This window comes from Rhinolophus sinicus, linkage group LG14, assembly GCF_036562045.2.
Source record: "Rhinolophus sinicus isolate RSC01 linkage group LG14, ASM3656204v1, whole genome shotgun sequence".
NCBI lineage: Eukaryota > Metazoa > Chordata > Mammalia > Chiroptera > Rhinolophidae > Rhinolophus > Rhinolophus sinicus.
The window spans coordinates 45,339,731-45,360,617 of record NC_133763.1 but is presented as its reverse complement, the minus strand read 5'-3'; the positions used below and the strand labels follow the sequence as shown (position 1 = coordinate 45,360,617).

The window sequence follows — 20,887 nt, the reverse complement described above, 5'->3', positions numbered from 1 at the left end:
GTTAGTGGAGCAGTTTGTGCGCATGAACACTCAGTCTCAGGAAGCCGGTGAGGAGCTGCGCCGGGAGGAGGAAGCGCGATCTGTCTGGAGAAACATGCCCCTCGGTGAATTGGTGGTCTTCCCGAGCCTCCAGATGGCACACCGCCCTGTTGCCCATGGCAGGCGTTGCCTGCTTTTTGGTGGTCCGCTGCTGCCGTAGGCTCCTAGAGTTGTGGACATCTTACACCGGGGCCATCCACTGAGATACCTGGCACGGCGAGCAGGATTCCGGCCAGGTAGGAATGATGTCTGACTCTGGGCAGGAGGACGTGGCCCCCATACAATGTGTGGTTGCCGGTGGCCACTGTTCTCAGAACTTGGACCCCCATGGAGGGGTGGGAGAACATGGATGGCTCTCCGACCAGCATACAAAAAGCTGTGCAGCTGCCGGAGAGCTGGAGGGGTGGGAAGACTTAGACGGTTCTCCGACCAGCATAGGTCGGAAAAAGTGAAGGTCGGTGCGGCCGTGTGGGCCAGGAAGTGCTTGCTGAGGCCGCCCAGGTACGGGACTTGTAGTCCCAGGAGGAAACGCTTGCTGAGTCCTCGGTGGAGGGTGCGGGTGAGGTCAGGGTCTCTCTCACCCCTGGGTTGGGCAGGACTCGGAGGGCACACATTGTGAGGCCAACGCACAGCCCTGGCGAATGACTGTGGACTATGGGGAATTGCCTTCCATCCCTGATTTGATGGACCGCTTGACTGTTTGCTTGGGAACGTGGAACTGGCGGATGTTTGCTTCCTGTGTCTTGCCCGGCCGCCAGCAAGACTGTGGTGCAGGAAGACCCCTTGTTGGGGTACAGGCGGATGTTTGCTTCCTGTGTCTCCACCGGCCGCCATGGAGAATATGTAAGCACCTTGGCTGTGAGCCACTATTGTTTCAGGACGGTACCCTGAGAACCGTAGCTGTACCCCGGAAGTCGGGCTGAGCCCAGAAAGACTGGTGGTACCCTGAGATCCCTGGCTCTGCCCAGAAAGTAGGTGGACATTCAGGGACACCCTCTAGAACATTACTTGAACTGGACTGAAACTTTCTCGTGAGCTGGGTTCCTGGCGGGGGGGCGGGGAGGGAGGCTCCTCACGAAAGACGCTGGTTGTGCAGGGTGTGAGGCGAGACCCTGGAGGGGTGGAGTGCAGGGACGGAGTCCCAGAGAGCAGTTTCCAGGCTCTTGACCTCACGTGGAAAGATGCTGGCTCAGGTAGTAAATGGCCATCAGCTGTAACTAGTCGGCCATTTGCCACTAATATAACTGCCGTGGCTATGCTAGCAAGTGCGAATTGTGGCCGGCAGGTGCGGTTGGCCAGCGGATTGTGGATTGCAGACCGTGTTGATCCTCCTTCCTGTGTCTCGCCCGGCCTCCAGTGAGACTGGGGTGCAGGAAGACCCCTCATTGGGGTACTGGCGGATGTTTGCTTTTGTTTCTCGACCAGCCGCCATGGAGAATATAGTGGCATGACTCTCCTATCTGTGGCTCCGTTATTGTTCCTTTTTGGCCTCACCATATCCTGCGTTCTTGTGTGGGGAGCGGGAGCTGAGTCCCTGCATTACCATCACCTGCCCTCATACATGCATAGCTTCCCCTTTTACCAATATCCCCACCAGAGTGGTACATTTGTTATAGTCAACGGACCTATACTGACATCATACTTTCCCAAAGTCCATAGTTTACGTTAGAGCTCACTCTTAGTGCTGCACGTACTACAGGTTTGTGTAAATGTATAATGACATGTATCTACCATTATAATATCATACAGAGTATTTTCACTGCTCTAAAAGTCCTATGACTGACTGCTCCTTTTAAAGTAGCCCTCCAGGTCACTTTATGACATATTACCTTTTTTTTTCTTCATAGCACAGCTAAAATCCAAAATGTTTACTCGTTTTGTTTATTCATGTTCCTTGTTTCCCACTAGACTGTTGTGGAATGAATGTTCAGTAAATAGCTTTTGGATGAATAAGAATCACCTGGAGAGCTTTTTTAAATGCCATTTCGGGAGTTTCAGAGACACAGTTTCAATTAATTTGGGGATGACGCTAAGAATCTGAATTTTGAGCAAGTATCTCATGTGATTCAGATTGTGGAATCTACCACACTAAGAGGAACATGGATTTAAATAGTTTTGAGGAGAAAGGCTGATCTGTTTACTCTTGGAGAACTTGGAAAATCAAAATAAACTAGTTAATGTTTGTTGAATCTCAGTAGTGAGTTTTTAAAAGTGCTTTTGTAATTCTTTTTTAGTTCTGTTTCAGATTGAGTCAGAGTAGCTATCAGTAGTGGGTATGTATAAACCTATAATGAGTCAATAAAAATACAAATTTGTATTGATACATCTAGTAACAAGCTCTAAAATGAACTCTGGAAGGAGGGAAGCCTTGCAGCAGGGCGCATCTGAGAGAGCACGGTGATGTGGGTGAAGAATTTGATGGGGAGTAAGGTGCCCTGGGTTCTGCTGTAACCAGCCAGGTAACCTGGGACAAGGCACCTAGACAGCCTCTCCTGGTCTGCTTGTGAAGAGGTTGGGCTCCTATCCTCTACAATTTTATGATTCTGTTCTCTCTTATGCAACTTTTCACATCTACATGAGTTTACTATTGTTTTGTTTGTGAGGAATGATGAAAGAATCAACATGGAAACTTGATTCTCTTTCTGAATCTTCAGCTTATTGCGAAAAGCCTGAGATGGCAACAGTCATGTGATAAGTGGGAGGGAAAACCTCTGGGTGTAGTGTGAAGAGCACGGTGGTTCTGTCTCTCTAATCCATGAGCCTGGTGAGCCACTCTTAATCACTCAGCAGGAAATCTTCTGCTTGAGCCCTTGAAGTTTTTTGTCCCAGTGGTACATATACTGTATGGCAGTTTGCTAGTTCTGTGTGGGACTTAACTGTTTGGGGATTCCCTCCCCCCCCGCCCCCATAGGATTTTGTATTTGTCACCATTGAAAGTCTGAATTTTAAACAGATTCTTGGACTGGGGGCTTATCCATCAGCTCCTTCAACTTTAGCACCAGTCTCATCCCTGGTATCTTTTCCAGAACTGCCACCTTCACCATGAAGCTCCATGCGTTTTCCCAATTCAAACTTGGCCTTGTTCATTCAGCATTTTGACTTTTCTAACAAAGATGGCGTGGAGCGGATAAGTAGACGTGCAGGCCTTTTCTGTGTCTTTGCCAGCGCTGTCTACAATCAGTTTATTGACCATTCCTTTCAAGTCATTTGTCTGCACCTCTCAGATTGGGATTTCCACTGTTGTCTTCTGGATTTGGCGGATTTGATGCTGAGCATAAGAGGTCTTCCGAATCTGATTGTTTTGTTTTTTAGTAAAGCCAACACAGACTAAGCAAATAACCACTGGTAGTCTTCACATTAACATGAGCTTCAATCATGGTCTGCCATTTTTTGACCATGGAACACATCTTGTCACTGATAAGATCCAGGCCCTGGAAATGAGTCAGGCAGTTTTTACCCTGAACATCCTGAGTAATTAGCTTGAATTTTGTAAATGCAGTGTCATCATTCTGCAGATCACCTAGGCTCATTTCAAAAACATGACCCTTGAGACCATCAGATACAATTTTGATTCCTTAACTTCTCGTGATTAGTGTTTTTCCAACATTTCTTGTATTGAACTAGCTGGTGCTTTCACATACCAATCTTTCTTAGAAAATAGATGAACCACTTCTTGGCTCCCTTTGTGCTGCCTTTGATAAGGCACTTGTTCTTGCCAACCGCCATCGTACTGCTTAGAGACTCAAAAGGCTGGTAGGGGATTTTTAAATTTTTTTTTCAGGTCCTATTTCTCTAATGCCCTATTCAACATAATGCTTGAGTTTTTGAATGCTAATATAGTCATCAGCAACCGATCATTAAATATGTGCCAGGAAAACTAAACACTAATGACTTCTACTGGGGGTAATACATTGTAAAGTACTTCATATAGTTCCTGGCACACCGTAAGCCCTTAATAAATTGTGCTGTTTCTGTTGTCTTCCAGTTGTCCCCCATTGGCTTTGTGCCTACCTCTCTGATAGTAAGCACAAAGAAGAGGCAGGAAGGTAAATTGCTGGTGTTTTTCTAGGCTTTTCTGACATCTAATGATGTACAGCATGCCTGACAAAGTCATTTGCATTCCAGGTTACTCTGCTACCAAAAGTTATATGTAATGTAAAAAACTTATAAACTAATATTCCAAATCTTAAGTCTGTATAAGGTCTACTATCTATACATCAAAAATTTTAGGAGACTAATTGCTTTCTATTTCCTCATGTATACTCTTAGCAGACCCTAAATGAGAATACCTTTGAGTAGTGATTCTCAGAGTTGGTTCATGGAACCTTGGGGAAATAGTCCTTGGTACCCTTTTAGGCGTTGGCAAAGTTTAAACTGTTTGCATAACACAAATTCATTATTTGCCTTATTCACTGTTCTAACATTTATATTAATGATGCAGAAGCAATGATGGGCAAAAGTGCTGGCACCTTAGCAGGAATTAAGATAATGCCTCCAAACCATACTAAAAATCACTGCATCTTCACCACCACACTTGGAGTAAAAACGAAAACAACAAAAACCATGCTTGTTTCACTTTCTGTCCTTGAAGAGTAAAAAATTATTTTATTAAATCTTGATCCTTAATAGTCTATGTGATCAAATGAGAAGTGTGTATAAAGTGCTTCTGCTGAAGTACAAGAAAAAGTTGTTTGATTCTAAGCTGAATTAGCTGCTTTTTTTTCATGGAAAAAAATTTTTACTTGAAAGAATGAACAAACTGCTTTTTTAGGCATGGGTATTTGGCAGCCATTTTCTTAAAAATGAATGAGTTGGGCTTGTCACTCACTTCAAGGAGAACAACTGACATTACACGTTGCCAGTGATAAAAATTGAGCTTTTAAATGAAAATTCTGGAAAACTTGTATCTGCCACCATGAGCTTGACAGCTCAATATTTAAAGGCTTTTCTGATGAAATTGGTAGTGATATTAACACTCTTGGGGTCGGGGGGATATTGTGTAATGAAATGTCAACATTTGGAAGATCTACATAATGAATTAATATTTTCCAAATGATCAGTGCATGATGTTTCAAAATCATGCATAGAAAAAAGATTCAAAATGCAAAATACACCAATAGATTGTGATATAGGGGAGTTAAAAGTTCATCAGTATGGGTTGAAATTCCACATTGCAGCTGACATTTAAGAAATAAATGCACTTTCTATGTTTTTGTATTATATCAAAGAATTTTCACACATTTGACTGAAAAGACTATTAACTCTTCCCTTTTCTTAATGTATGAGGCCAGATTTTGTTTATATTCTTCAAACAAAGCATTACAGCTGATAAAATGCAGAAGTATATGTTCATCATCTTCTATTAAACCAGACATTAAAGAGATATAAAAAATGTAAAAACAGTGCCAATCTTTACTAAAAACTTTTTGTTTTGGAACATATAGTTATTTCTGATAAAGATGTTATTTAAACATATAATGAGTTTTTTTAAAAATGAGTAAAATATTTACTCTCAATAAACAAATTATTTGATTTATTAAAGTTATTACTATATTAATACAATATTTTAAAATGCTGTTTTTATTTCTAATACTGTACATATTGATGGATAAAAGCTGTTTGAGATTCTTAGTAATTAAGAGTGTAAGAGGGATCCTGAGACTAAAAAGTTGGAGACCCATTCCCTTGAAGGGAGAGTCAGAAAATGGTAATTGAGAGTCATTGGGAAAAATGTCAGACTGTGGAATAATAGAAGGTGGCAGATTCATGCATTTTGGGGTACCCATCAACGCAGTTCATGAAGAGCTTGCCCCTAGTAGAATGTAAAGATGAAACAGTACTTAGTAACTGAAGTTGTTGGCTTTTTGTAAATACCTCACTGTAGGTGTACTTATGTTTTCTTCATATTTATGACTGGTTGACTGAGTTCTATCACCTTACCTTTCCTGAGGCCAGGTTTAGAAGTTGGGCACATTAACCTGTTTCTTCGGTGGCCACAAGCTCTACCTTTATCCCTAGCCAGCTTCTCAAATGGACATTGGTTCCGAGGGGAAATGAAAAAAAAAAAAAAAGGATAAATGAATATAAATATATCATTTTTAGAAAAATAAAGTCTGTGCCTTGATGGGTAAATAGCATGAATTATGTGGTACTAATGAATAATACTTTCTGAATGCTTATTTTGTGCGATACATATTGCTGCTTCTGTGAATTGTCCCTATGTCTTCTATTTTTCTTTAGCTTGCTTACATTTTTTGATTTACAAGAATTCTTGTTCAATTCTGTATACTGATCCTCTGTTGGTTAAGTTGGAGATTTATTCTGAGCCTACTGTGGCTTGCTGTGGTAGCTAGCCTCCAGGATGGCCTCAGTGTTCCTTTCTCCTGGTATTCACACCCTATGGTCTCACTCAATGGCTGGTCCCAAAGGAATACAGCAGAATTAACAGAATAGACTTCTGAGGCTAGGTCATTAAAGGCAGACAGCTTTCCCCTTACTCTTGAGATCTCTTGTCCTGGGTGAAAACCACTGCCGTTCTAGCAGCCTTGTGGAAGAGGCCCATGTGGAGAAGAACCACAGCCTTCTGCCAACGTCCAGCCATGTGAATGAGCTACTTTGGAAGTAGATCTAGCATGGGCAGGCTTTCAGATGACTGCAGCCCTGGCTGACATCTGACTGCAACCTCATTCGAGGCACAAAGCCAGAACCACTTGCCAAGTCACCCCCAAATTCCTGACTCAAAGAAACTCAGAGATAATGAATTGTGGTTTTAAGCCACTAAATTTTGGGATAATTTGTTACACAGCAATAGATAACTAATACACTTCACTTTAAAAAACTCTTTAGAAAGCTGTGTTTTGCTGTATGAGAGGTTTTTTGTTTTTTTCAGTCACTCCTCCCCCCATTTTTCTGCCTTTATTGTTTATTATAAAGCTATAGTAAACTGTTATAGGCATACCTTGGAGATAATGCTTGTGGGTTTGGTTCCAGACCACTATAGTAAAGTGAATATCACAGTAAAGTGAGTCACATGAATTTTTTGTTTTCCCAGTGCATTTAAAAGTTGTATTTATACTATACTGTAGTCTATGCAATAGCATTATGTCTAAAAAAACAACATATATACCTTAATTAAAAAGTTCTTTATTGCTAAAAAATGCTAACAATCATCTGAGCCTTCAGTGAGTTGTAATCTTTTTGCCAGTGAAAAGTCTTATCTTCAATTTGTAAAAAAGGCAAGATCTGCAAGGTGTAATAAAATGAAGTTTGCCTGTGTTCATTAAGGTAATTTCATTCCCCTCCACGTACACCTTGTTCATCTTCAAGATTATCTTGACTGATCTTGACTTTTTGCTGTTACGTTTTAGAATCATCTTGTGAACATTTAAAAAAATTTGTCAGCATTTTTGTTGGAATTGCTTTGAAAATATAGATTTATATGGGAGAAAATGCTATCTTTATAATATGATATCTGCCTATTCATAAACATTGTATGCCTTTCTTTTTACTTAAGTCTGTTTTTTATTATGTAGTTTTTTCTTTCCTAGAAAGGTCTTTCACATCTTTTATGAGTTATTCCTATATACAGAAGGTCCTTAACTTGAATGAATTTTCAACTTTATGATGGTGTGAAAGTGATATGCAGTCAGTAGAAACTGGCCAGGTTAAACTATGATGTATGGTGGGCTAAATGTATTTTCGACTTAATATTTTAAACTTACAATGGGTTTATTGGGACATAACCCCACCAAAAATTGAAGAGCGTGTATATATTTCTGCTTTTATTATAAGTTTCCCCTAAATTACACTTAGCTGTGTTTGCTCTGTGTTCTTGTTTTTAATTTTGCTTTTTATATTTTAAATACCTAAAGTATACTGATTTCATATTTGTTTGATAATTCTATTATCTGAAGTCTGAAGTTCTTGAGATCTTACTACTACTTGCTTCTGCCTACTCTTGATCATAGTAGATGGTGTCTTCCAATGTTTTATAGTTTTGGATTGTGAGGGCTTTATGACCTGTCAGAACTGGTTTGTAGGAACAAGCCTCCAAAGAGTATATTTTGCCTTTGCTTCTTTCAGGTGCCACCAACACAAAATCACTGAAGTTAATTAAGTTTGTTTGGGGTTTCTTACTATGTTTCCCCAAAAATGAGACCTAGCCAGACCATCAACTCTAATGCGTCTTTTGGAGCAAAAATTAATATAAGACCTGATCTTATGTTATATAAGGCCTGGTATTATGTATATTATAGTATATTATACCTGGTCTTACATTAAAATAAGACCGTGTCTTATATTAATTTTTGCTCCAAAGATGCATTAGAGCTAATTGCCCAGCTAGGTCTTATTTTCGGGAAAACATGGTAGAACTGGCAGATATTGATCTAGGGTTTACTTTATAGCTTGACCTGTATTTGGAAATTCTCAGGAGAAAATTTCTTTACTCACTCTGAACTCAGGCAGTGGCAGACAATTCTGTTTCTATACTATTGGTCAGATTTTTTTTTTTTTTTAATTTACTATCGTCGTCGTGATTTGCTCATGCACCCTTCTAACTGAGTGTAATCCTTCAAGCCTGTGTTATAAAGAGAGTCTTGGTTCTAATTACTTTGCACAGGCCCTGGGCTCCCAGGTCTCCTCCATTCTTTGTTCACACCTTTGTTTGTAGATCCTAAGAGTCAGTGAGAGTAAAATTTGAGCCTTTGCATTTTTGAATTCTCTTTATTTCACTCTTCTACCTAAATGGTAGCTTGACTGGCTGTGAAATTGTAGGTTAAAAAATCATTTTTCCTCATAACTTTGAAGGTGTCTCTTCCAGTGTTTTGAAGGAATATGTTACTGCTGATGCTAGTCTGATTTTGCTGCTTTGTGTGGCCCCAGTTGAGTTTTGTTTGATTTACTTCTTCTTGGAACCTTTAATATCTCTTCATCCATGTTCTGACATATAGTGATGTGCCTTTATTGATTTTTTTCCTTTCATTTAAAAAAAAAGTTTACTGTGCTTTTTTAAATTAGTCTTGTGATCTTTATTTATAGTAATAAAACTTTAAACATTAAAATTGCGGTTGGAGCTCCATGCTCCTAACTCCGAAGGCTGCCGGTTCGATTCCCACATGGGCCAGTGGGCTCTCAACCACAAGGTTGCCAGTTCAATTCCTCGAGTCCCTCAAGGGATGGTTGGCAGCGCCCCCTGCAACTAAGATTGAACACGGCACCTTGAGCTGAGCTGCTGCTGAGCTCCCGATGGCTCAGTTGGTTGGAGTGCGTCTGTGGCCAGCAGCAGCCTACCCGTTTGTCCCCTCGTACCTGCCCCCAAAGAAAGGAGAGTCTGTGAGACAGATCCTTTCAGGGACTTTGCTTCACCTTTGTGTTTGTACCTTATGTCTCCCTGTTTGGCTCCCAAAAGATGGCTGGTCAGTCAATGACGAGTAAGATTCCCCACGGGGGGGAACAACTCAAGCCAGGCGCAGTCGAGTGGGAACCAAGAGGAGAACCCACGGGGTTCATAGAGGTGGGCACTGCCCCCCACCTTCCCCCGGCTAAGGAGAGCCTCTGCCTCCGCGGCTGCATTCCTTCCCACAACCTGCAGGGGAAGAGATTCAATGAGGTGCTCTCCGTCTATTCATATGTGTATAGGTTTTGTCCCTTGGGGAAGTACAAACACCCTGAGACTTAGGGTTCTGCTGCCTGCAGGAAAGGGTGATTCTGATGAGAGGTTCTGTGCTTGTTAATTGTTGGACTTCATTTAGATCAGGTGTTGGCAAACTGGCCTTATAGGCCAAATCTAGCCTGCTGCCTGGTTTTATATGAGTCATGAGCTAAGAATGATTTTTACATTTTCAAGTGGTTGGAAAAATCCAAAGAATATTCTGTGACATGTGAAAATTATATGAAATTCAAATTTGTATTCGTAAATAAAATTTTTGGAACAAAGCTATGCCTATTTGTTTAGGTATTATCTATGACTACTTTTATGCTACAATGGCAAAATGAGTAGTTGTGATAAAGACTGGTACTCATTGCTTTGTCCTGCTTTTTGGTGCACTACAAATTGCAGTGGTGCAGTAATTTAATAGACACACGTATGCTGTAGTACAACAGTTACAAAATTTTTTTAATTACCAGTGTATACCTCTCATTTCAAATAAGAAAAAAGTGGATTTCAAGGCACAGTGGAGTGTGTGTGTTATTTCATTTTTGAATTAGATGACAGTGCAACAAAGTGTTTATTATGCACTTTTATTATAGCTCTACTAAAAAAACACAGTATGTGGATACTACCAGACTAAGTTGTGGTCATGATAGTCTTAACTCACAGGAAAGCAAGGGACAGAGAAATTAGAAAATTGAAAATGTAGTATCTCATCACAGCAGAATTTCTTAAAAAAAATGAAATCAAAGTAAATTTCTGAGTGGATTATTCATTAGGAAAGGAAAGCTCTTAGGATGGCAAGTTAATTAAAGCCTCCTTGTTAAGCAAAATATTATTTCCCAAAAAGAATTCCATAATTTTTATTAGATTTGCTTTACAGAAATCTTTACTAGATTATTATCATATTTAGAATTTTGTGAAGAATTCTGTAAGTTTATTTTCTTATGCTAAGTTATCTACATAATATGCTTGATACTGTGTCTGTACCTGCAAAGCTGAAAACATTTGCTGTGCCTTCTGATGCCTTGTGCCACATTTGGATTTGGTAGGAAGTGTTAGGCACTGGTTATGAGTCAGGTTTCAAGAAGTATGGTATGTGCAGTCTGACCTGTTGTCCGCAGTGGATTTGGATGAGAACTTCCAGACGTCACAAGTGACTCCCAAAATAAGAATTTTAGACCATTCTGGCCTGTCATCCCACTTGTGGTTTATTAATAGAATGCTAATTTTCAAGTTAAACAGCAGATTTCTTTTCCAATTACTAAGGAATGGCTTAAAAACTAATCCTTACATAATAACTTATGTGAAAAATTAATTTCACTCAAAAGAGCTCCATTTTTCATTGGGAATAGAGCAGATATGAGGGTAGGGTATTTAGAATCATTTAACTGTATTACTTTGTGAGTCTGAAGAATTGAAAACCATTAAGAGAACACTGCATTTCAGCTGTCGTTCAGATTTGAAATGCTTTTTGTTGAGCATCACCTTTATGTGTTGTGAGATACGCATCGTATATAAAGTGAAATGAACCTTGAAGCCATTGAATTTTACTGAAGAGATAAGACAGTATTAGAAAATAATGTAAGACTTTATAATAAATTAATTATCAAATATTCATTGGAATAGCATTCAGAAGTAGAGATTAGTCATGGCTGAAATTTACTGCTTTTGCTCTTAATGTTGGTTTGGAGATGGTGATCCCTTTCTCATATGCATATTACGTGATTGATTTAGACTCTTATGCCTTTGGCTGTAATCCAGGCTGTTTTAACATTGATCACTTTTCTCTGTTTTCCATTCCCAGTTTATGTTTATGCTTTCAAGTTCGGTTGTTATCTGAATTAGTAACAGCAGGAGAGAATTAAATGTGGACAAATTTATTTGACTCTGACTGGATTTCATTTCCAGACTTCATTTCCTTATCTGTAAAAATAACATCAGCTCCAAGTTAAAACCTTTTCATTTTATCTTACTTGCTTATAAAAAATCTCTCTGGTAAAATTGTCCTCAGTTGTTTTTTTGTTGTTGTTGTTTTGTTTTTTTTAAACAAGGCTACTGAGGCAGAAAGGTAAAATTTTACCTTAATGTGGCTTTCCCATGTGGAGATAATAGCACAACCTCAAGTGGATACTGTCTGGGGCCAGGCAGGTAACTCATTTAAGAAGTATCAAAGCTTGCCCAACCTAAACAACAGTAAACTGTGAACTTAAAATATACCTTATCCTGGCCAAATAGGTAATACCAGATAGACTGCCAGTTTTAGTTTGATTTCATAAAGCTTAAATTTATTTAAGTACTTATGTAAGCTTTTCCCTTTAGAGTGTTTCAGTAGGCTATATTGCAATGTTTTCATAGGAATTAAGCATCATTAGAATGATCAGTATTATTTTTACTATCTAGTTTTCATAGGAATTAAGCATCATTAGAATGATCAGTATTATTTTTGCTATCTAGTTAGATGAGCAAGAAACAAATGCAAGAGAATTTTCAAATTACAAATTTTGAAGTCAAATTTGGTAAAGTGGAATGTTGAATAAATGGTGGTTAGTAAGTTTACAAAAACTTGTATAACCTATGACATAGGTGCCATCAGAAATTTACTGTCTGACATTAGAAATTTACTAAGTCTGTGCCAAACCAGATTATAATATACTTCTGAACTTTGTCTGTTTTTCCCATCTCTTGAAACACCTAAGTGTTTTATATGTTCAAAATGGGGTTAGATGAGTGGTCTCAACTGATGTGTCATAGTAGCGTGTTATACTTCACAGGTTTATTGTCAAATTGTGAACAGAGTGTGAAATTCATTTTTGTTACAATTGCACGTGTTTTACTTTTTAAAACATGTTTATTCTGTTTTAAAAAGGTTTTTTATTAAAATATAGCTAACATACAATACTATATTAGTTTCAGGGGTGTACCATAGTTATTCAACATTTATATGCCTGAAGAAGTGACCACCATAAGTCCAGCAACCATCTGATACCCTACCACGCTATCTCAGTATTATTGACTCTATTCCCTATGCTGTACATTACATCCCCGTGACTTATTTTATACCTAGAAATTTGAACCTCTTATTCCCCTTCACCTTTTTCTCCCCTTTTAAAAATTTTCGATTATAGTTGAAAATTGTACATTCAGTATTATTTTATATTAGTTTCAGGTGTGCAGCATAGTGGTTAGTCATTTATACACTTTAGGAAGTGTTCTCCTGACTAGTCTAGTACCCACCTGGCACTATACATAGTTATTACCATATCATTGACTATATTCCCTGTGCTTTACATCCCATGACTGTTTCATAACTACCAATTTGTACTTCTTAGTCACTTTACCTTTTTCACCCCACCTCCCAACCCTCCTCCCATCTGGCAACCATCAGCTTGTTCCCTGCATCTGTGAGTCTGTTTCTGTTTTGTTTATTTTGTTCTTTAGATTCTACATAGAAGTGAGATCATATGGTATTTGCCTTTCTCTGACTTATTTCACCTAGCATAATACCTTCCAGGTCCGTCCATGTTGTTGCAGCAATTGCACGTTTGATGCTTATTAGATCTATTGAATCCAGTGGGTCATTTAATGTGGCATAAAACATGATGCAACTTGCTTATCCTTGCAGAAGCATGGCAGCAAAGTCAACTTGATGCCAAAGAAAGGTGTCTGAAGACTTTGCCTTTTCAGTAGAGTGCATGGTCAAGGTAGAGAACATATTTACTCATACAGAGCAGTTTTGTGATGGGAGACTAAAATATTGGTATATTTTAAGTGACGTGTAATTTTTAATGTAAATGTTCTATTGAAATATGCATAAACAAAAGTGTAAAAATCTAAAGTGTATAGTTCAGTGAATATGCATAAACACACTTGTAAATCCGACAACCAGAATGAGAAACGGTAATTACTAGGTAGCACCCTATAAAACTTCTTTGTGGTCCCCTTCCCGTGATCCTAACTTCTAACACTGTAGGTTAATTTTGCCTGTTTTTAAACTTTATTTAAATAGAACTAAATAGTGTGCACTAGTTTTTGACTGAATGCTTTTGCTCAGTATTGTGAGATTATTCATGTTGCTTATGATTGTAGTTTGTTCATTGTCTTCACAACATTTGTTGTATGAATATACTGAAATTTCTTTATCCATTCAAGTGTTGATGGACATTTGTTATTGTCGATTTTTTACTATTACGGATGTGTTCTTGGAAGCTCTACTTTAACATCTGTCTTGATGAACATACACATTTCTGTCGGTTGTGTGGATTTGCCGAGTCATAGATTGCACATAAGTTCAGCTTTACTATTAATAGATACTGCTAAACAGTTTTCTGAAGTGGTTGTATCAGTTTACGCTTCTGCCAGTTGTGTTTCAGATTTTTAATTTTTTCATATCCTTACTAATCCTTGATATTATCTGTCTTTGACATTTTAGCCATTGCAATGGGCCTGTAGTTGTCTAGAATTTAGTTTAATTGTGCTGATAACCTGTAAAATTGAGCATCTTTTTGTATGTTTATTGGCCTTTAGATATCTTTTATTGTGATGTGCCTGTTAAAAAGTTGTTCCCATATGTTTTTCCTATGGGCTGTCTGCATTTTCCCCAGTGCTGTTGTAGAATTCTTTGTATGTTCCCAGCATGAGTCCTTTGTCAGATAGACATCCTGTTCTGTGGCTTGCTTAGTAATTATATTTTAAAAACTTGAACTTATTTTAGCTTTTAATTAAGTGGTAGCTTTACATTGCTCAGAAGTTAAAAATGTATGCAAAGCTAAATAGTGAAGAGCCTCCCTCATACTTCCTCAGTCAGTTTCTCTCTCCCCTGGCATATCACATGTATTAATTGTTTTATCTGTCCTCCCAGTACAAATGATTTTTGACAAGGGTGCCAAACCCATTCAGTGGGGGGAAAGAATATTTTCTTCAACAAATGATGTTGGGACAACTAGATTTCCATATGCAAAAGAATGAAGTTGGACCCCTACCTCACACCATATAAAATATTAACTCATCAGCCCCAGAAGAAATCGGGTACACATTAGTGGTCACTTTCCATTTGTCCTCTATACCCTCTCCCAGACCTAGGAAACCACTGATCCACTTTTTGTCTGTATAGAGTTGCCTATTCTGGACGTTTTATATAAATGGGATCATGGAATATGTGGTCTTCAGTCACTGGCTTCTCTCATTTAGCACAGAGCTTTCAAGGTTCATATATGCTGTCGCATGTGTCAGTACATCATTCTTTTTGGCCTTAAATAATATTCTATTTTATGGCTCTACCACATTTTGTTTATCCATTCATCAGTTGATGGACTTTTGAGTTGTTACCCCTTTCTGACTATTATGAATAATACTACTATGAACATTTTTTACAAATTTTTACATGAACATGTTTTTATTTTTCATATATATATATATATATATATATACACACACACACACACACACTCACACACACACACATATGTGTTTAGAAATGGACTTTCCGGGTTGTACAGTAACTATATTTAATCTTTTGAGGAACTGCCAAACTGTTATCCAGAATGGTTGTATCATTTTACATTCCTATCAGCAGTATGTGTGAGAGCCCCAGTTTTTCAGTAACCTTGCTAACAACAGTTGTTATTATCTCTTTTATGAGAACCGTACTAGTAGGTGTGAAGTAGTATCTTATTGTGTTTTTTTTCTTTCTTTTCTTATTGTGGTTCTGATTTGCATTTTCCTGATGGCTAATGATGTTGAGCACCTTCTCATGTGCTATTGTATTTGTATTTCTTCTTTGAAGAAATGATATCTGACCCTATGTAAAACTTGCCCATTATTTAATTGGATAACTTGACATTAAGTTGTCAGAGTTTGTATATTCTGGATAGTAGATCCTTATATCTGATTTGCATGTATCTTGTATTTGTGATTGTCTGTAATTTTTTTGGTGCTATTATTGTTGCACAAAAGTGTTTTTTTTTTTAACACCTTGCTATTTTTTTAAGAACTTTTAAAATTAAAATTTATTGGCGTGACAATGGTTAGTAAAATTACATCGGTTTCAAGTATACCGTTCTGTAATATATCATCTATACTCGTATATATCACATGTGTGTTCACCACCCAGAGTCAGTTTTCCTTCCATCACCGTATATTAATATTTGAACCTGTTTACCCACTTTTACCACCCCCCTCCCTCTTAAAAAACCTTTTTATTGTGGAAAAAATACGTAACTTGTCATTTTACTCATTATTAATTGTATAACTCATTGGCATTAATTATATTCACAGAGTTGGCAGCACAGAAGGTTTTGTGAAGTACAATTTTGACGAAGTCCAGTTTACTTTTTTATGTGCACTCTTGTGTTTGATGCGGTATCTTAAAAACTGTTTTCTAACCCAAGGTCATGAAGATATACTCTTTATGTTTCCTTTTAAGGGTTTTACAGTTTTAGCTCTTAATTTTGGATCCATGATGCAGTTATTTTTGTATGTAAAATTTGTGTATGAGGTAAAGATCCAGCTTCATTTGTTTTACATGTGGATATCGGTTGTTACAGCACCATTTATTGAAAATACAGTTGACCCTTGAACCATGCAGGGTTTAGGGGCACCGACCTCTCGTGCATTTGAAAATTTGGGTATGACTTTTGACTCCCCCCAAAACTTAAATACTGTTCACTAGGAGCCTTACTGATAACATAAACAGCTGGTTAGTACATAATTCGTATGTTGTATTATATACTGTGTTCTTAGAGTAAGCTAGAAAAAAATGTTAAAATCATAAGGGAGAGAAAATAAATTTACAGTACTGTACTATATTAGTGTAAGTTTACAGTGCATTTACAAGCTACATCATATGTTAGTATTGCATCAGTATTGTCTTATATGATACAAAACACTGTAGGTGTTATGTATTAATAGTGCTAGACATCAAAAATGAATATATAATGTGAAAAAGAAATTCACATTTATTTACAGGTATAATGATTCATACATTTATAACAAAGATGCATCAATATCATTGCTATATGGTAGCCTCATGTAATTGATAGTAAGTAATCTCGCCCAAATTTTCCAATATGATTATTGAAAATAAATTGCTTTTAAGTGGACCTGCGCCTTTCAAACCTGTGTTGTTCAAGGGTCAGCTGTACTGTTCTTTCCCCATTGAATTGTCTTAGCACCTTAAGTGCTAAAATCAGTTGACCATAAAACTCAGTTTTTATTTCTGGACTCTCGATTCCATTTCATTGATCTATTATGCTTGTAGCAAATTGTCTTACTTATTTTAGTTTTGTATTAAGTTTTGAAATTGGTAGTAAGTCCCCCATCTTTGTTTTTTTAAAGATTGTTTTAGCTATTCTAGGTCCCTTGACTTTCCATATAAATTTTATCATCAGCTTGTCAATTTTACAAAAAAGCCAGCTGGGGTTTCGTAAGAGATTGTGTTGAATTTGTATGTCAACTTTGGGGAGTATTGCCATTTAACAATATTAAATAAGTCTTCTGATTTATGAACATAGGAGGTCTTTACATTTATTTAGGTCGTTATTTCAGTCATGTTGTATAGTTTTCAGAATATCGGTTTTACATTTTAAAAAACTTGGTTCTAAGTATTTTGTTATTTCTGATGCTATTGTAAATGAAATTGTTTTAATTTCTCTTTTTCGGATTATTCCTTTGTAGTATTCATTCACTACATACAAATACAATTGAGTTTTGTACAGTGATCTTTCATTCTTCAACATATTCTTAGTGTTAGGAGGTAGATGTCTACGGAGGACCGTTATTCTGCGTACTGTAATTAAGTACAGCCACTCCAGCTTTCTCGTGGTTGCTGTTTGCATAACACATATTTTTCCGCCCCTTTACACATCTTTTTCCGCCCCTTTTCTTGGAGCCTATTTGTATATTTGAGTCTAAATTGTGTCTTTTGGAGACAGTGTATAATTGGGTCTTGTTTTTGTGTTTGTTTGTTTGTTTTAAATCCAGTCTGAAAATCTGTCTTTTGGTTAGTTGTTTAATCCAGTCACATTTAATGTTACTATTTAGTTGGAGTTATGCCTGCCATTTTGCTTTTTTCCTCCTATAATATATCTCATATCCTTTGTTCTTTTTCCATTTCCATTTTCTTTTGTGATAGTGATCTCTCCCACCCCCAGGGTTGCCAGTCATTGCTTGATTATTTGTTTAAAGACTTCACTGGATCATTTTAGTGAAGTCAAGTTTATTTTCCACTGCAGTGTGAAGCCCTGTTGTCTCTTGTTAGAGGGCATAATCTTGGGCATGTGTAGTCGCTGTGGAATACCATGGTTTTAGGAGGGCTCTTTTTGATGATTTCCTTGATCTCTGTTAAGCTTTCTGCCTCTGTAGGTATCACACCAAATTGTTAAGCTCTGCCAATTGTGGTCAGTGTCCTGGGACATAACTTTTTCCTCAGTCTGTTGTAATTAAATTCAGACCTCTTTCCAAGGTAGTTTTTAAAGTTAGTCTTTGAGGTTTGTTATAACTCTAGGAGGACTTCTTTTTTTCTTTCAGTCTCTCAGAAACTACCTGGCCTGTGGTTTAGCTTGTTCTCATGGCACCACTAGCTTCCTCTTACGTGTTTACCACCAAAATTTACTGTTTTTAAGAATGCCCTTAGGGTTGAACTTTGCACACTGTTGCTAAAGAAGTCATTTTTCTTGGGAAGAGTTTCAGAGCTCTCTGTTCCGATAGCCTGCCTCACCCCCTGGGCAAATACTCTTGGGAAGGATATTGTAGCCCCTGACTTAGAGCTGATGGGAGAGGTCTTTTTGGCCTTATCTCCCTGGAGTGTTACTTTTATCATGGTGAGTTGGTGGGAGAGGGAGGGAGTAGGTTGTGGCTTAAGTGCCACAGACTTTTTTTAAACCAAGATTTAGTAGATTTTCTTAAATAAATGTTTCTTTTTTATTGTATGCTCTTAAGACAATTCCCAGAGACTTTAATTTTTTTTTTTTTTTGTAATTTTCACCCGTTATGGTTGTTTCCCTGGGGAAGGAATTACAGAATTCATCCCACTACCTTTTCAAAAGTTGTCCCTGTCCTGCTTTTTAAAAAACTTAATATTTTCATGGTATATCTTTTTTTCATTCTTTAGTTTTCAATGTACTTATGTCTTTGTGTTTGAAGCGAGTTTCTTTTAGACTTTTTTTTTAGTATATTTTAGTATATGCTGCCAAAGCAAGCACAAGACTTTTTCTTTTTAGTTTTTTTTTTTTGTTGTTGTTGTTGTTGTTGTTGTTTTTAAGATTTTACTGGGGAAAGGGAACAGGACTTTATTAGGGAACAGTGTGTACTTCCAGGACTTTTTCCAAGTCAAGTTGTTGTCCTTTCAATCTTAGTTGTGGGGGGCGCAGCTCAGCTCCAGGTCCAGATGCTGTTGTTAGTTGCAGGAGGCGCTGCCCACCATCCCTTGCGTGGCTCGAGTAGCTGAACCGGCAACCTTGTGGTTGAGAGCCCACTGGCCCATGTGGGAATCAAACTGGCAGCCTTCGGAGTTAGGAGCATGGAGCTCTAACTGCCTGAGCCATTGGGCGGCTCCTCTTTTAGAATGTTTATTGTTAGATCGTGGTTTTATTTTATCCATTCTGCCAGGCTTTGTCTTTTAATTTGTGTATTTATACCATTTAAATTTAAGGTAATTATTGATATGTTCGTTAGGGCTTAAATCTCTTATTTTTTTCTGTTTGATTCCACTGTTTTTCTTTCCTTGCCTTCATGTGAGTTACCTGGACGTTATTTTTTTAAATTCAGTCATTTATTTATGATGTTTTTGTATAGTTTTGTGTAGTTTGTATAGTGCTTAAAGTTCTAGATATTATAATATTTGTAATTTATAGTCTATATTGACAATTTACTATTTGGAGTGAGGTATAGAAACTTCTATTTAGATTTTTTTCCCTCCCTAGTGTTAAAATATGATTATCTTTGAGTATTTCCTGCACCTAGTATTATATAAAGTTGTTACAAATTTAACATCAGACATCACATAAGACTGAAGGTACCCATGAGAAGTATTATGTTTACCCTCATTCTTAACCATGTCAATATGTTTCTTTTCTGAAGATTCAAGTTCCTTCTGTTAATATTTCTTTTCTGTTTAGCAAACTTTCTTTAGCCATGCACATTAAATGTAGGTTTGCTACTGACAAATTTTTGTAGTTTTCCTTCATTGAGAATGTCTTTACTTCTTCATTCCTGAAGGATATTTTTTGTTACATATAGAATTTGTGACTAAGGGTTCTTTTCTTTCAGCCTTTGAACAGTGTACCACTTCCTTCTGGCCTCTGTGATTTTCCTTGAGAAATTCACCGTCTTTTGAATTGACGTTCCCCTGTCATGAAGTCATTGACTGCTTTCAAGATTTTTTTGTCTTTAGCTTTCAGAACTTAACGATTGATGTGTTTGGGTTTATCTTGTTTTGGATTTCTTTTTTTTTAAGATTTTTTTTTTTTATTGGGGAAGGGGAACAGGACTTTATTGGGGAACAGTGTGTACTTCCAGGACTTTTTTCCAAGTCAAGTTGTTGTCCTTTCAATCTTAGTTGTGGAGGGTGCAGCTCAGCTCCAGGCCCACTTGCCGTTGCTAGTTGCAGGGGATGCAGCCCACCATTCTTTGAATCTATTGGTTTATGTCTTGGCAAATTTGGGACATTTTCAGCCATTATTTGTTGAAATACTTTTTAAGTTTCACTCACTCCTCTCTCTACAAGGATTGCTGATGATATGAATGTTAGTTTTCTTATTGTCCTGCAAGTCATTGAGACTTAAATTTTTTTCCATCTATTTTGGGTAAATTCTATTGATTTGGTCTGAAGTTCATTGATTCTATTCTGTCATTTTCACTTTACTATTGAGGCCATACATCAAGTTTTTAATTTTGGTTATTGTTTTTTAGTTCTATGATGTCCATTTGGCTTTTTAAAAATGACTTCTGTTTCTTTGATCTATGTATTTTTTTGTTTCAGGAGAACTTGTAATTGCTTTTCGAAGCTCTTTTATGCTGATTCCTTTAATTCTTTGCTAGGTAGTTCTAACATTTGATTCTTCCTAATAGGAACATGTATCAGTTATCTTTTTCCGTTTAATTATTTTCGTTAATTATTTGGTTTGACAGTGATTTTTGAGTGTGTTTTGAATATTTGGCTGTTATATTCTGATGCTCAAAGTCCGACTGAATCTTTCT

At 37.4% G+C, this 20,887-nt stretch overlaps 1 protein-coding gene across 2 annotated transcripts in view; it reads left to right on the top strand.

Annotated features, from left to right (window-relative positions):
- TRIM33 (tripartite motif containing 33) overlaps positions 1–20,887 on the top strand; it is a 107,929-nt gene that overhangs the window by 4,088 nt on the left and 82,954 nt on the right. The window lies entirely within an intron of this gene.